Source organism: Lontra canadensis, unplaced genomic scaffold, assembly GCF_010015895.1.
Source record: "Lontra canadensis isolate GAN:19392208 unplaced genomic scaffold, GSC_riverotter_1.0 scaffold1, whole genome shotgun sequence".
NCBI classification, from domain to species: Eukaryota; Metazoa; Chordata; class Mammalia; order Carnivora; family Mustelidae; genus Lontra; species Lontra canadensis.
In genome coordinates, this window is record NW_022630995.1 from 102,323,040 (window position 1) to 102,338,124 (window position 15,085).

Genomic DNA, 15,085 nt, shown 5'->3' on the forward strand with positions numbered 1-15,085 from the left:
ATAAGACCATTAATTCTATTAAGGAATACTTTCCAATGTATACTGTTAAGTGGGGGCAAGGAGAAGGCAAATCAAGAGTAGTTTAATTCCAGTCATATTAAAGTATTATATATTCATAGCTAACTAAGTAAATAAAAATGCTTTGATATACTAAAGTATAAGTTTTGTTGTTTGCTTCTGTTATTTTATGCTATTCTGTGATTATCCCCAGTGATGACTAGGGATTTCTATGCTTGATCATTCACTAGTCATTCATTTACTATGCTTGACATAACACAGTTTTTCTGAACAGAAAAGTCAATATTGGCTTTTAAATGTGAAAAGTCAGGGGGCACCTGGGTGGCTCAGTTGTTAAGCATCTGCCTTCAGCTCAGGTCATGATCCTGGAGTTCTGGGTTCAAGCCCCACATCGGGCTTCCAGAAAGCCTGATCCTCCCTCTCCTACTTCCCCTGCCTGTGTTCCGTCTCTCTCTGTCAAATAAATAAAACCTTAAAAAAAATTTTTTTTTAAAACTCTGTGTTCCCTGAGTACTCATGACTAAAATAACTCAAGGTTTCACCATTCCCCTTTTATGAAAATATTTCAAGAACTAGGAGAGAATTGAAAGTTAGAAGAATTTGGACGGTGAAAATTTCCTAAACCTGGGCTTTGCGGTTGCATATTTTTCAAAATGGTATAATTACCAGATATATTTAGCAAGTCCTAGGATGGAAATTATGTCTAGCCATTTCCAAGGAAGTTCCCCACAAAACAAGATTTTAATTGATTTCTTCCATTCAACAGAATATGAAAATAAAGAAACTACCAATCTAGTAAAAAATAGATTTGAGACAACTTTGAAGTATTTCCTATGACTTCAGCATAGGCTAAGAGCAGTAGTAAATTTCCTGCCATTCATTCATTCATTCATTCATTCATTTAAAGGATATTTATTGAAGACCTTCTATATGTAGACATATTACTAGAGACTTGGAATATAGTAATGAATAGAATTATTTGCCTTCATGGAGTTTACATTGTAGAGTTGGAAACTGTAAGTACAATAAAAAATGAAATGTATGCTATATTGGCGATGACTTCTAAAGAAAATATGAAGTATTAGCTATAGAAGAACAAAATTTTAGATAGGGCAGTCATGGAACATTTCAGTGAAAAAGTAACTTTTGAATAAACACTTTAAAAATATCTCTGTGAAGAACATTGTAAGCAGAAGGTATAATGAGGCAATAGAATGGCCTTAAGGTGGAAACACGTTTGGTGGGTTCACAGAACCGGGAGACTAGTGTGTCCAGAGCAGAGTAAGCAGGTGGAGACAGAAGAGGATGAGTCCTGCAGGAAAAGAGGCCAGATCACAAGGGCCTTGTAGATCACTGTAATAACTTAAATTGTACTAGGGGCAAGATAGGCATCCATTAAAGAAGCTTAAGTAGGAGAGTCACATGATTTGGCTCATGCTTTAACATATAAAACAATAAAACAGATCATAGGGAAAAGGAAGACAGTAGGAGGATGTTATTGCATTTTTTATTATTGCATTTTTTAGGTGAGGTATGGTCTCCAAACCAGAAGAGTAGGACATAGAGAATACATGGAAATAAAGAGACCTTAGAGTTGAAAATGAGGGGAGGCAGGGGAAAGATATCGGTGAAATGAAGGTCAAAAACTGGATGCGAATTGGGGCTGTCTTGTGGACGCAGCCGTGCTCAGACACCAGCATTCAGGTCCATGCGTGAGATCTTGTTGCAGTGGCCATGAGACTGTGGCTGTCATACTATGGCACAGCACCAGACAAAGCGGGAAGGGATCCACAGCAAGTAGAGATTAGGTTTCTAATTAAGACAATTTATACAATTTCAGTTCAACTAAATAAAACAGAAGTTTTATTTATTTATCTCTGTAAACAGGGATTTATAATTGTTATGTACATATATTTGCGATGTGTGTCTAAGTCTTCAAAAGCAGTCTTGGAATATATACTCCCTAAGCTGTCAGTAGTGGTTTACCTAAGGGTTAGACAGTGGTTTACCTAAAGGTTAGACAGTGTACTGGTTCAGGAATTGGAAGATCTGAAGAAAGATGGATAATGAAGGAGAGTTTTTATTTTTTTATTTTATTTTTACAAGGCTCATGTAAGGTTTTTGTAATTTAAAAAGAAAAAAAACTTGAAAGAAATTAACTACAGTTTTCTAGAATGTGGTATAATGGTTCTATTGCTAGATTTACCTTTTTAAACATTAGTATTCTACAGTGGATATCATATAATTTGCAGATTTGAATACTTTCCAAGTTACTTAGATTTTTTTTAACTAAATATGACTCAAATTTTGCCCAGTTACATGTTTTTCTCATTAACTCTTATTGCCCTGAGCATCCTGTTCCCATTATAATTGTTGTCAATGACTGAGGTAAAGTAGCTATTAAGAAATGCAACCCTCACCTTGATGCATTCTGCTTCTCCTTCTGTCCCTGAAAAGTAACAAGCCCACCCTTCCCACTGCGTGCCTTGACTTTATAATCGCTTCTAATCTCTGACATGCTTCCCTTTATATCCTTTGCTAATAGTAACCTGTTATAGCTCTGCCGTTTTATATGTCCCCTGGATGCTCTTACTAATTATTTTTTCTTCGAGCATCATTTTTTTAAACTTACACATATTCTCTATACGATTGCCTTCTTTCTCTATTCAGTTGTTTTTTTATCTGCTCCTTTAGTAGAGAGGAAATCTTTAAAAAGAATAAAAATAAGACATTTTCCAAGGAGAAAGTTCTTTCTTCTTTGTTTCTTGGGTAATAAAATGTAGGTCTATTTTATTTTCTTGAAGAAGTAGACTACCTTACTATGCATTTTCTTTCAAGTCAGTAAGATAAGTTTTTCTCATTTTGTACCCTACACTGTCCTTGTGACTTAAACAATCAAGAGGAAATACTCATACAGTGGACAGGGGAACTGTAATTTTGTTGTAAATTTAAAAAATATTAAAGCCATGGGTGGGAGAGGTTTTTTTGAGCTGCATTTAAGTTAGTACAGTGTGAATTTTGGATTCCCACTCAAAATGCCTTTTAGATCTTTCTAATTTCTTAAGAGAAAGGAACAAAAGGGGTAAAAAAAAAAAAAAGTGAATCTGTGAGATGCTGGCAGATAAAGGACACTCTACCATCTAGCCACAATGTACAAAGCATAAGTAGGGTGTGAGGAATTGAAAGAATCCAAGCAACTTAAATAAACTAAAAAAAAGAGGGGTTTGAAACAAATCCTTTGGAAGTGACAATGTATGTAATCTTATCTACATAAAAGTTTCTGCATCCATTTTTTTCAAAGAAATGGAACAAATAATCCTAAAATTTATATGGAACCAGAAAAGACCTCAAATAGCCAAAGGAATATTGAAAAAGAAAGCAAAAGTTGGTGGCATCACAATTCCGGACTTCAAGCTCTATTACAAAGCTGTCATCATCAAGACAGCATGGTACTGGCACAAAAACAGACACATGGATCAATGGAACAGAGTAGAGAGCCCAGAAATAGACCCTCAACTCTATGGTTAACTAATCTTCGACAAAGCAGGAATGAATGTTCAATGAAATAAAGACAGTCTCTTCAACAAACAGTGTTGGGAAAATTGGACAGCCACATGCAGAAAAATGAAACTGGACCATTTCCTTACACCACACACGAAAATAGACTCAAAATGGATGAAGGACCTCAAGGTGAGAAAGGAATCCATCAAAATCCTTGAGGAGAACACAGGCAGCAATCTCTTTGACCTCAGCCACAGCAACTTCCTCCTAGGAACATCGCCAAAGGCAAGGGAAGCAAGGGCAAAAATGAACTATTGGGATTTCATCAAGATCAAAAGCTTTTGCACAGCAAAGGAAACAGTTAACAAAACCAAAGACAACTGACAGAATGGGAGAAGATATTTGCAAACGACATATCAGATAAAGGGCGAGTGTCCAAAATCTATAAAGAACTTAGCAAACTCAACACCCAAAGAACAAATAATCCAATCAAGAAATGGGCAGAAGACAGGAACAGACATTTCTGCAAAGAAGACATCCAGATGGCCAACAGACACAGGAAAAAGTGCTCCACATCACTCGGCATCAGGGAAATACAAATCAAAACCACAATGAGATATCACGTCACACTAGTCAGAATGGCTAAAATGAACAAGTCAGGAAATGACAGATGCTGGCAAGGATGCGGAGAAAGGGGAACCCTCCTACACTGTTGGTGGGAATGCAAGCTGGTGCAACCACTCTGGAAAACAGCATGGAGGTTCCTCAAAATGTTGAAAATAGAACTACCCTATGACCCAGCAATTGCACTACTGGGTATTTACCCTAACAATACAAACATAGTGATCCGAAGGGGCACGTGCACCCGAATGTTTATAGCAGCAATGTCTACAATAGCCAAACTATGGAAAGAACCTAGATGTCCATCAACAGATGAATGGATAAAGAAGATGTGGTATATATACACAATGGAATACAATGCAGCCATCAAAAGAAATGAAATCTTGCCATTTGCAACAACATGGATGGAACTAGAGGGTATCATGCTTAGCGAAATAAGTCAATCAGAGAAAGACAACTATCATATGATCTCCCTGATATGAGGAAGTGGAGATGCAACATGGGGGCTTAAGGGGGTAGGAAAAGAATAAATGAAACAAGATGGGATTGGGAGGGAGACAAACCATAAGTGACTATTAATCTCACAAAACAAACTGAAGGTTGCTGGGAGGAGGGGATTTGGGAGAGGGGGGTGAGATTATGGACATTGGGGAGGGTGTGTGCTACAGTGAGTGCTGTGAAGTGTGTAAACCTGGTGATTCACAGACCTGTACCCCGGGGATAAAAATATATTATATGTTTATAAAAAATAAAAAGTTAAAAAAAAAGTTTCTGCAGTTTTGTTTGTTTATTTTAATCTCTCTATGGGTATTTACTTTCATCTGGGAGCCTCTGAAAGAGCTATGCTTTAACTTTAATATAGAATATTCAACCACAGAAGGCCAAGTAGGAAGATATTTTCATGCAAAGAAAATATATATTCCTATATATATTCCAGTCTAATTTCATATAATATATATTTTAATACAATTTAATTTTTAGGTTCATAGCTAATTTAAAGGAAAGTGCAAAGAATTCCCATTTATCCCTGTCCCCCACCTCCCACATGCATGATAGTAGTATCAATATCCTTCATTAGAGAGTGATACATTTTTTATAATCAACAAACCCATGTTGGCATGTGCTTATCACCCAAAGTCCTTAATTTACATCATGGGTCACTCTGGATGGCATACATTCTATAGGTTTGGGCCCATGTATAATGGCATGCATCTGCCATTATAGTATTACACAGAAAAATTTCATTGTCCTAAAACTCTTCTGGGTTCTACCTATTCATCCTCTCCTTTCCCCTGACCTCTGGCAACCACTGATCTTACTGTATCCATGATTTTGCCTTTTTTCCATGATGTCACATATTTGAAATCATATAGCCTCTTCAGGTTGGCTTCTTTTACTAATAATATGTATTTAAGGTCCTTCCATGTCTTGTTGTGGCTTAATAACTCATTTCTTTTTAGCACTGAATTCTGTTGTCTGGATATACCACAGTTTATTTATCCATTCACCTACTAAAGGACATCTTGATTACTTCCAGTTTTGGCAGTCACAAATAAAGCTGTTACAGATATCCCAATGCAGGCTTTTTTTTTTTTTTTAAGATTTTATTTATTTATTTGAGTGAAAGGGAATGAGAGAGAGAGCATGAGAAGTGGGAGGGTCAGAGGGAGAGGCAGACTCCCTGCTGAGCATGGAGCCTGATGCGGGACTTGATCCCAGGACTCTAGGATCATGACCTGAGCTGAAGGTAATTGCTTAACCGATTGAGCCACCCATGTGTCCCCTTATGCAGGTTTTTGTATCAACGTAAGTTTTCAACTCATTTGGGTAAACACCACAGTGTGACTGCTGATCATATGGTAAGACTAAGTTTAGCTTTGTAGGAAACTGTCAAACTGTCTTCCATAGTCGCTGTCCCATTTTATATTTCTACCAGCAATGAATGAGAGTTCCTGTTGCTCCATATCTTTGCCAACATTTGGTATTGTTAGGATATTTTTGTCACAGCTTCTTAAACTATATATATTTATTTCCTCAATATTAAGAATGTTTTCTTCTGTGAATAGATATTTCTTTGTCACTGGGGGGTTGGAGGGCAAGTGCAGTGTGACTAGTGTCTATGCTGATGAAGAATCTGTGGCCTAGGTTAGTGATGTCAAATAGAAAATAACCAAATATCTAAATCTGACTTAATAAAAACACCCATGCCAACCAGTCTAATTTTAAATTCATCACCATGAATCTCAAATGGGCCCATGGTGCTCCTGGACCATCCTACCACAGTTCTTTGAGAAGAAGAAAATCTTTCACTCTTCTCCATGACTATTCTATACTTTTCTTTTCTCCTCAGACTCCCAACACTATTCTCATTCTTCTCTCTTAGTTGAACACATTGCATCCTAGTTTTTTGATTGCTTAGAAACAAGCAGGAGAGAAATTTTTCATGCCGCAATTACCACATATAGCACCAATCTCCATCTGAATGCATATACCTAAATTTCTGTTAGTTCTTCCAGGTGAATTGTCTATACTTGTACATAGAGCCACATTTCCTTTTGGGTGCTAGAGTCCTTTTCACATATTTAAGGATTTTATTTTTATATGTGACCCCATTTTCTCTCTCCTGAATACACCAATTTCCCCATTCAGATAAATATGAGTATTATGGTATGTACATATATACTTACATACATAAATACATAGGTGTATACAATGTATAAATATGTCTTTACAAGTATGTGTATACCTATATATTTTCTCTCACCATAAACAAAATAAAACAGACCTTCTCAACCCCACATGCCATTTCAGCTATTGCCCCACTTTGCAGCAAATTCTTGAAAGAATTGTTAATAGTGATCAGTCTCAAATTCCTCCTTTTTTCATTCTCTCTAGAACTTACTCCAACCCAAGCTTCTGTCCTATCGGTGTCACTGAAATATTCTTATCAAGGTCAGTGAATTCCACAATGCTGAACCCAATGGTTAAATTTCTATCCTTTTATCACGTAAATTATAATCAAATTTTGACACAGTTAATTAATCGCACTTGTTTAAAATACTTTTTGCTTCAGCTTCTGTGTCTTACTAACTCTCTTGGTTTTTTTCTTATCTTACTTACCACTACTTTTCTGTCTTTCTAGTTAGTTATCTTGTCTCTATCAGACCTCTAAATATTTGAATTCCCCACATCCAGGACCTATCCCCTTTCCAAACAATTCTCACCTTTTTTGGTGGTCTCATCCATTCCCATGATTTGAAATCCCCTCTGTATTATGAGGACTTATTGAATTTAATATCTTCAGCTTGGATTTCTGATCAAACCTCTAGGTTTTAAAATGTACCTGCTTACTTGACACCTTCACATGAATGTCTAGAGGGCATGTCCAACTTGACATGTGTATAGATGAAATTTTTATTCTTTCCTTACTTATTATACACTCTTTCTCTCCCAGTTCCAACCAGCTCTTTAAATAGTAACTCCATTTTTCTGATGTTCAAGGAAAAATTCTTGGAGTTATCTTTGGCTCTTCCTTTTTTCTTACACTCTTCATCCAATCTGTTAGACAATCTTATCAAACATTTTTCAAATGTTTCCTAAACTTGACCACATTTCATCATCTCCTATCACCTCTCTAATAGTAATAGCTGATATTTATTGAGCCCTTACTGTGAGCCAGGCATTTGTCTAAGTATTCATGGCATAAATTGCCTCACTTAATTCTCATAACAAATCTATGAAGTATGTACCATTATCATCAGCTTATCATAGATAAGAACATGATAGTACTAAGAAATTAAAATGCTTAACCCAAGTCACACAGACAGAAAATAAAGGAGTCTCAGAGATCTTGCTCATACATCTCCACTTGGAAAGGCACCTCAAATTAGAACTGTTCAAACCCTGATTCTTGATCCCTCCCTCCAAGCAAACCTGCTTCTCCTACATTACTCCATATCTCACTAACTAGAAATTCCATCCTTCCAGTAGATCAGGCCATAACATTTGTAAACACCCTTAAGTCATTTTTGTCTCTCTCATGTATAGTGCTTAATTCATTAGCTAATTTTGTTAGCGCCACCTTTGATTATATTTTATCTCTATTACTAGACCCATTGCTCCCACTCTGGTTCAAGTCACATAATTGGAGTAGTTTTTAACTAGTCTGTATACTTTTACTATCAATTCCTTTTAGTCTATTCCCAGTAGAGCATCCTATGTGATTCTTGAAAATTTAAGTCACATAATGCAACTCTTGCTTAGAAATTTCCAGTGGTTTCCCATCTCATCAAGAAAATATTCTAAATTTAGCAACACTAACAAAACCCTACCTTGTCTATTCCATTTTTCATCCTCTGATCTTACCTTTTCCCACTCTGCCACACTAACTCTTTTTCAGCCATGTTGATATTCTCTATGTTCATCAAACACTCTCCATGCTTTTTGTAATCTTTGCCCAAAGTAAACTTCCCCTAAATATTTATTTGGTTACCATCTTCATGACTTTTATATCTCTACCAAATCTCAGATGATCAGAGATACTGTCTTGGACCACACTGTCCAAAACAGACTATTGGGACTCTTGAGTGGCTCAGTGGGTTAAGCGTTTGCCTTCGGCTCAGGTCATGACCCCAGGTTCCTGGGATGGACTCCTGAATCTGGCTTCTTGCTCAGCAGAGAGCCTGCTTCTTCCTCTGCCTGCTACGCCCCTTGCTTGTGCTTTCTTGTTCTCTCTCTCTGATAAATAAATAAATAAATAAATAAATAATACAAGTAAATCTCAATGCTATCACTCTTTGTTCTTTTACCATGTTTCATGGTTTTTTCTTAATCTCTTTATTTTTCATCTTAACCCTCACATCACCTGGGTAGTATATATTTGTGGGATACATTTTAGAATATAAACTTACAAGAACTGTTATTTATTGTCAAATCATTTAACTTTTGATTATTTCTTGGTCTATAGTTATTATGCATTGTGTATTTATTAAATAGTAAATGTAGTATTTGCTGAAACATCTTTATGTTATGGCTTTATTGTATTTAAGAGTCAGTGTATTGTGGAAGAGGTTGTCATTTCCTCTATTCACTCAAAAAAAGTTCTAAATAAGACAACCACTCATGATTGCTGTGGTGATTATATTTGGTGAAGATGGTCATTGGAATGGGCATTAGCCTGGTCTCTCACAATTCTGTTTTCACCCACTAAAAGACATTACAAACCAAGGGCAAAGCAGATGATATGGAGAGCTGCTGACCTAGATGTCATACGTAAGACTCAAAAAGCTGTGGCATAAGCCCCTGGTGAGCACATTTTATTAACATATTTCTAAGGACAGTTAAAAACCACCTCCCTAGATCAAGGAGAAAAGCTTTTATTTGGCATAAGCTATGTAATGAGAACTTCAATGTTTGGGCACTTCATTGCTGAAATTGATGGAACACTGAAGAGTTCCGTGGACACAGATATATAGTCAGCCAGATGTGGGTATAAGAGATAACTAGAAATTTTAACTCAAATCCTATCCCATGTCCACATGGATCTAAATGGTTAGGGTTAGGGTTATGGTACTGCATCATTTATGTACCCATCACCTAGGAGGTCAACAAGGTGACTGAAAAGACAAAGGTGGAATCTAGAAGGAAATTACTCAGGAGCTGAAGGTCAGTTTATTTATTATTATTTTTTAAAGATTTTATTTATTTATTTGTCAGAAAGAGAGAAAGAGAAAGAGCACAAGCCATGGGAGCAGCAGGCAGAGGAAGAAGCAGACTCCCTGGGGAGTATGGAACCCCATGTGGCACTCAGTGCCAGGACTCTGGGATCATGATCTGAGCTGGAGGCAGACGCTTAACGAACTGAGCCACCCAGGTGTCCTTGCAGGTCAGTTTACAGTAGACTGTCTTGGAACAGCTGAAGAGTCCCAGGAAGTTGCTTTGTTGTTTTTTCTTTTTTTTTTCCTTTTTTAAGATTTTATTTATTTATTTGACCGACAGAGATCACAAGTAGCAGAGAGGCAGGCAGAGAGAGAGAGAGAGAAGAGGAAGCAGGCTCCCCGGCAAGCAGAGAGCCTGATGCAGGGCTCAATCCCAGAACCCTGGGATCACGACCCAAGCCAAAGGCAGAGGCTTTAATCCACTGAGCCACCCAGGTGCCCCTTGTTGTTTTTTCTTTTGCTTGTTTTGTTTCCCTCTCTACTAACTCCAATATTCGTTTTTTCATTCATTCAAAAATAATTATTATTCATCCATTATGTGCCTGACATTCTTTCAGGCACTGGGAATAGAGACAATGAAATAAGAACACAATCTTCTGACTTTATGAAATTTACTTTCTATTGGGAAGAATCTTCTATACTGATATAGTTCTTTAATGATAACATGTTGAGAAAAATGATATTTGAAGTTTTACCTTTATTGTTCCCTGAAAGCAAAATCAATTGATTGTTACATGTGGAAAATACTGGTTTCTGAAGACTCTTTAGATGCATAGAACCATGGTGTAAAGTAATATATCTGTGGATCATTTTCCTTGTTATATTTCTGTAAAATATGCTTCTAATCCTTGCCAACCTGAAATGAAGCTTTGTTTCACTACTGACATATGACTGTGTTGCATGAATTCAGGTTTGTGTATTTTCAGTAATGTACATATTTTTTGTTTATAAAATAAAACAAAACATTTAGGGAACATTTTAAGATAGATGGTAGAGAGGAGGAGGTACAGTACCTAATAAAAGAGTGTCAAATTCAAAGCAGTGCTAGGTGTGCATCCACACAAAGAAGAAGAAAGAGATCAACACAGGAAGATTGACCAAATAAATAAATATAAATGGAAACCAGCTTTTTTACTATCAGAGAAAAGTGAACAAATATATAGAGGCAGAAAACAAAAATACTGTTGTGTTAGATTGGAAATGGAAGTACTGGAATTTTTGTTTCCATGGTTTCTATGAATGGATGGATGGATAGATGGAATGGGTATAATTGTGTGGGTATTCATATGTATGTGAATGGATGTGTGTGTACACACTCATTAATTTCCCAACTTCTATCTACTGAGAGGGCTTGGGAGCATATGTATTGCTAAGATATTGGCTTCAAAATACCATTCCTCAGGGTGCCTGGGTGGTGCAGTTGGTTAAGTGACCAACTCTGTTTCAGCTGAGGTCCTGATCTCAGGGTCATGAGATAGAGCCCTGCATCTGGCTCCATGCTCCCATGGGATTCTTTCTCCCACTACCCCTCTAGCACTCTCCTCTCTCTCTCATGTTCTCTCTAGCGCGCTCTCTCTCTAAAATAATAAATAAATAAATCTTTTCAAAATTAAAATAACAAATCTTTAAAAAACAAAAAACAAAACAAAACAAAAACAAAATACAATTCCTCACTAAAAGGAATCAAGTATACTTGGAGATGGCTAATTTCAGGTCTTGGGCAAAAACATGGAAAGGAAGCCTAGACCATTTTATTGTGCCAGAAATGTACGGAAATTTCCTTATTTTGATGGATTTATTTTGGTTGTGTAGGAGAAATGATTATGGGAAATAAAATCTTAAGAAATTTTGAGTAATAGGACATTAGATCAGCAACTTATTCTCAAATAGTTTGGGGGGAAGAAAGCTTTTGGTACTATACTTCCAAGTTTTTTGTAGGTCTGTGATTTTTTTTAAAGTATTGAAAATCATGAAAGTCTATGATTGTAGAAGCTCAAAAGGATATTGGAAACTATTTTAAACTGTTTCCACTCCTGAGAATAACTGAGGCAGTGGTGGAATAATCAAACAGAATTACCCTAACAGATATTCTTCTAAAATCTCCATGGAAAGACTTATTTTAGGGCACAAAGGAGCAGGGGAAAAGGATAGTAGGGGGGGGAGAAATTCCAAGTATAACATGATACCTTTTTGGATACATTGTCATAATAATGGGCTGGGCCTTTGGATCCATTGTCATAATAATGTAAGAAAATAAAGACTACAAATAAGAATTGAAAGAATAGTTTCTCTGAAACTGAGAAATCTGCTGATGCCACTAGTTTTATTATTTTTTTTTATCCTTGTGCTAGATCTTAGCCAAAATATGGGAGTTATCCTTAATTCTGCTCACTACTACCATATAGTCACCAACTATATCAAATCTTCTTCCTAATTTTTTCCTCAACCTTTCTATTTCTTTTTATCTCTACTTTCTTTTCCTAGTGAAATCTACTACAATATTTCTTTCAGGTTCCTGGGCCAAATTCCAACATGTGTCTCTGTGTGTGTGTGTGTGTGTGTGTGTGTGTGTGTGTCAGGGGCTTCCCACACAACACCAAGTAATTCTCAGACACCAGCTGGCTGTTCTACAATTCAACTCAACTCTAACACTATCTACCTGGAGATAGCATCAGATTCCACTGGTTAAGTGCTTGATCCTACAAGTCCTATAAGGCCTTCCCACCCACCACTTCAGATGCCAGTCACAAGCCCAGATTATTACCTATGCTTCTGACCAACTGGCTATAGATTGAAGGTTCTAAAGATGCCTTTCTCTTGAACTTCAGTGGCCAGTTACTTAAGTGCTGGTTTTTCCCTATAGTTCTGATCTACTGGCAATAGATCAAAGGTTCCCACAATCTCCTCAATGGGTTTGATTAATTTGTTAGAACAGCTCACAGAACTCAATCATTTACTTACTAGATTATAAATTTATTATAAAAGAATATAAATCAAGAACAGCCAGATGGAAGAGATGCCTAAGGCAAGATGCAGGGAAAAGCATGGAGTTTGCATGTTTTCCTTAGATGAAACTTTCCCAGTACCTTTACTAGTACACCAACCTAGATGCTCTCCAAACTGTTCCTTCAAGTTTTTATGGAAGTTTCATTACATTGTAAGTTTATATTAAATCATTGGCCATCAGTGACTGAACTCAATCTCTAGCCCCTCCCCTTACCTGGAGGTCAGAGGAGGGGACTGAATACTCCAACCCTCTAATGATAAGGTCATTACCCAGGCAACTAGCCCCCATCCTTAGGTTACCTAAGGGCTTTCCAAAAGCCAACATTAACATAACAAAAGACACCTTTATTGTTTTCTTCACTTAGGAAACTCCATGAGTTTCAAAAGCTTGTTTTCAGAAATAGGGAAAAAGACTAAATATATATTTCTTATTATAAATCACAATGTCACAATATCTTGTTAGAGAGCAAGAATTCCTGTCTCCATCAAGGTCCTTCAAGCTAGACTAAGAATCAAATTAACATGAGAGAGATTAATAGGAGAAAATAAAATGTAATAGTAGTAATTACCAGGAATCCAAATAGACATGCAAATTCCAAAGACGGTCAGGCAAAATGAGGTATATATGTTATCCTGAACTAAGGAGAAGGGGTAGAGTTCTGGAAATTCAGAGGGGAGAAATACAATTTACAAGGCAATATGAAGAAGAACAGATGTTTAGTAATTTAGATGTTTGCCATGCCATACAGATGAGTTACTCAAGTAAAATTTATTTCTGTTAATGACCCTTATTTTGAGAAAGACCCCCAATTTAGATCCTTCTGAATCTAAATGTGTAGCTGGCAGGCAGAGTCCCTGGTTTCAGAGGTCTCAAACAGAATATGTTCTGCCTCTCTGCTGACAAAATCCAAAGGCAGAGAAAGGAGTGGTGGTGAAATAAAGGAATTTATTTCAGTGAGACCAACACCGGGAAGATGGGGGACTAGCTTCGCAAAGACTTGTCTCCCAAGTGTCAAAAATGCTTCCAGGTTTATATAAAAAAAATGTGGGACTAAGGGGTTTTGCTGACTCAAGGCAGTCCTTATTGCTTGGGGCAGGGCTGGTTTATGTGTGTGTGGGAGGGGAGATAGTTTTGGTTCCAATCAGGGAGTGTTTTGCCCTCTGGGTCTTCCTCTTGATTCAAGAGATGACTGGAAGTAAAAACCCAAGTAGAAAGTTTGAGGTCAAAATGGAAGTAGCTGAAGTCCTCTTTCTTTTTTTTTTTTTTTTTTTTTAGTTGTGTTATATTAGTCACCATAAAATACAGCATTAGTTTTTGATGCAGTGTTCCAAGATTCATTGTTTATGTACAACACCCAGTACTCCATGCATTACATGCCCTCTTTAATACCTACAACCAGGCTCACCAATCCCCCCACCCACCTCTGCCCTAAAACTCGCAGTTTGTTTCTCCGTGTCCACAGTCTCTCATGATTCATCTCCCCCTCCAATTTCCTCCAATGCATTTTTCCTTTCCTTCTGCGAATGAAGGACATTAGGTGAAGTCCTCTTTCAAAGGGAGGGACAAAGGTTTCTCTTGTGCCCACAACACCATGATTGGTTTCAGCTCAAAGTAATTTTCATGCCAAAGTAGCCCATCTTGAGGAGACATACCCCTACAATCTCATCTGAATTTTTTTTTTCAGTAGCTTTCTAACTGCTCTTCCTCTGTCCAGTCTTGGCTCCCCGCTAATTTATTCTCCATCCTATATCCCTCCCACACATTTTCATTCCAACTCCTCAATGGCATTCAGCCTAACAAGAATAAAAATCTAAGTTTTTACCATGATTTATAAGACCATATATAATCTGAATTTTGTTAGCCTTTTCAGATTTGCTACTCTCCCCATTTTCTATGCTCTAGCTTCACTGATCTTCAGTTAGTTCCTTAAATACAAAGACCCTGTGTTTATTCTATTGTCTCAGAACTTTTGTGCAGTTCCAGGTCCATGTGAACAGTAAGAATCTCCCTACCAAGAGGGCTGGTGTTTAGGAATAACACTTAAGCAGAGATCCATGGACTATATATGACTGTGTCTATGTAGTCCATAGATCTCTACTAAAATGCTGTTCCTTAGGAAAGCCTTCTTCAGTCCTGCAGCTTGTATTATTTACCCTTTTATAAACTTCCCTAGTCCCTTTATCTATCTTCTAAAACATGAATCAGGGCTAAGATAATCACT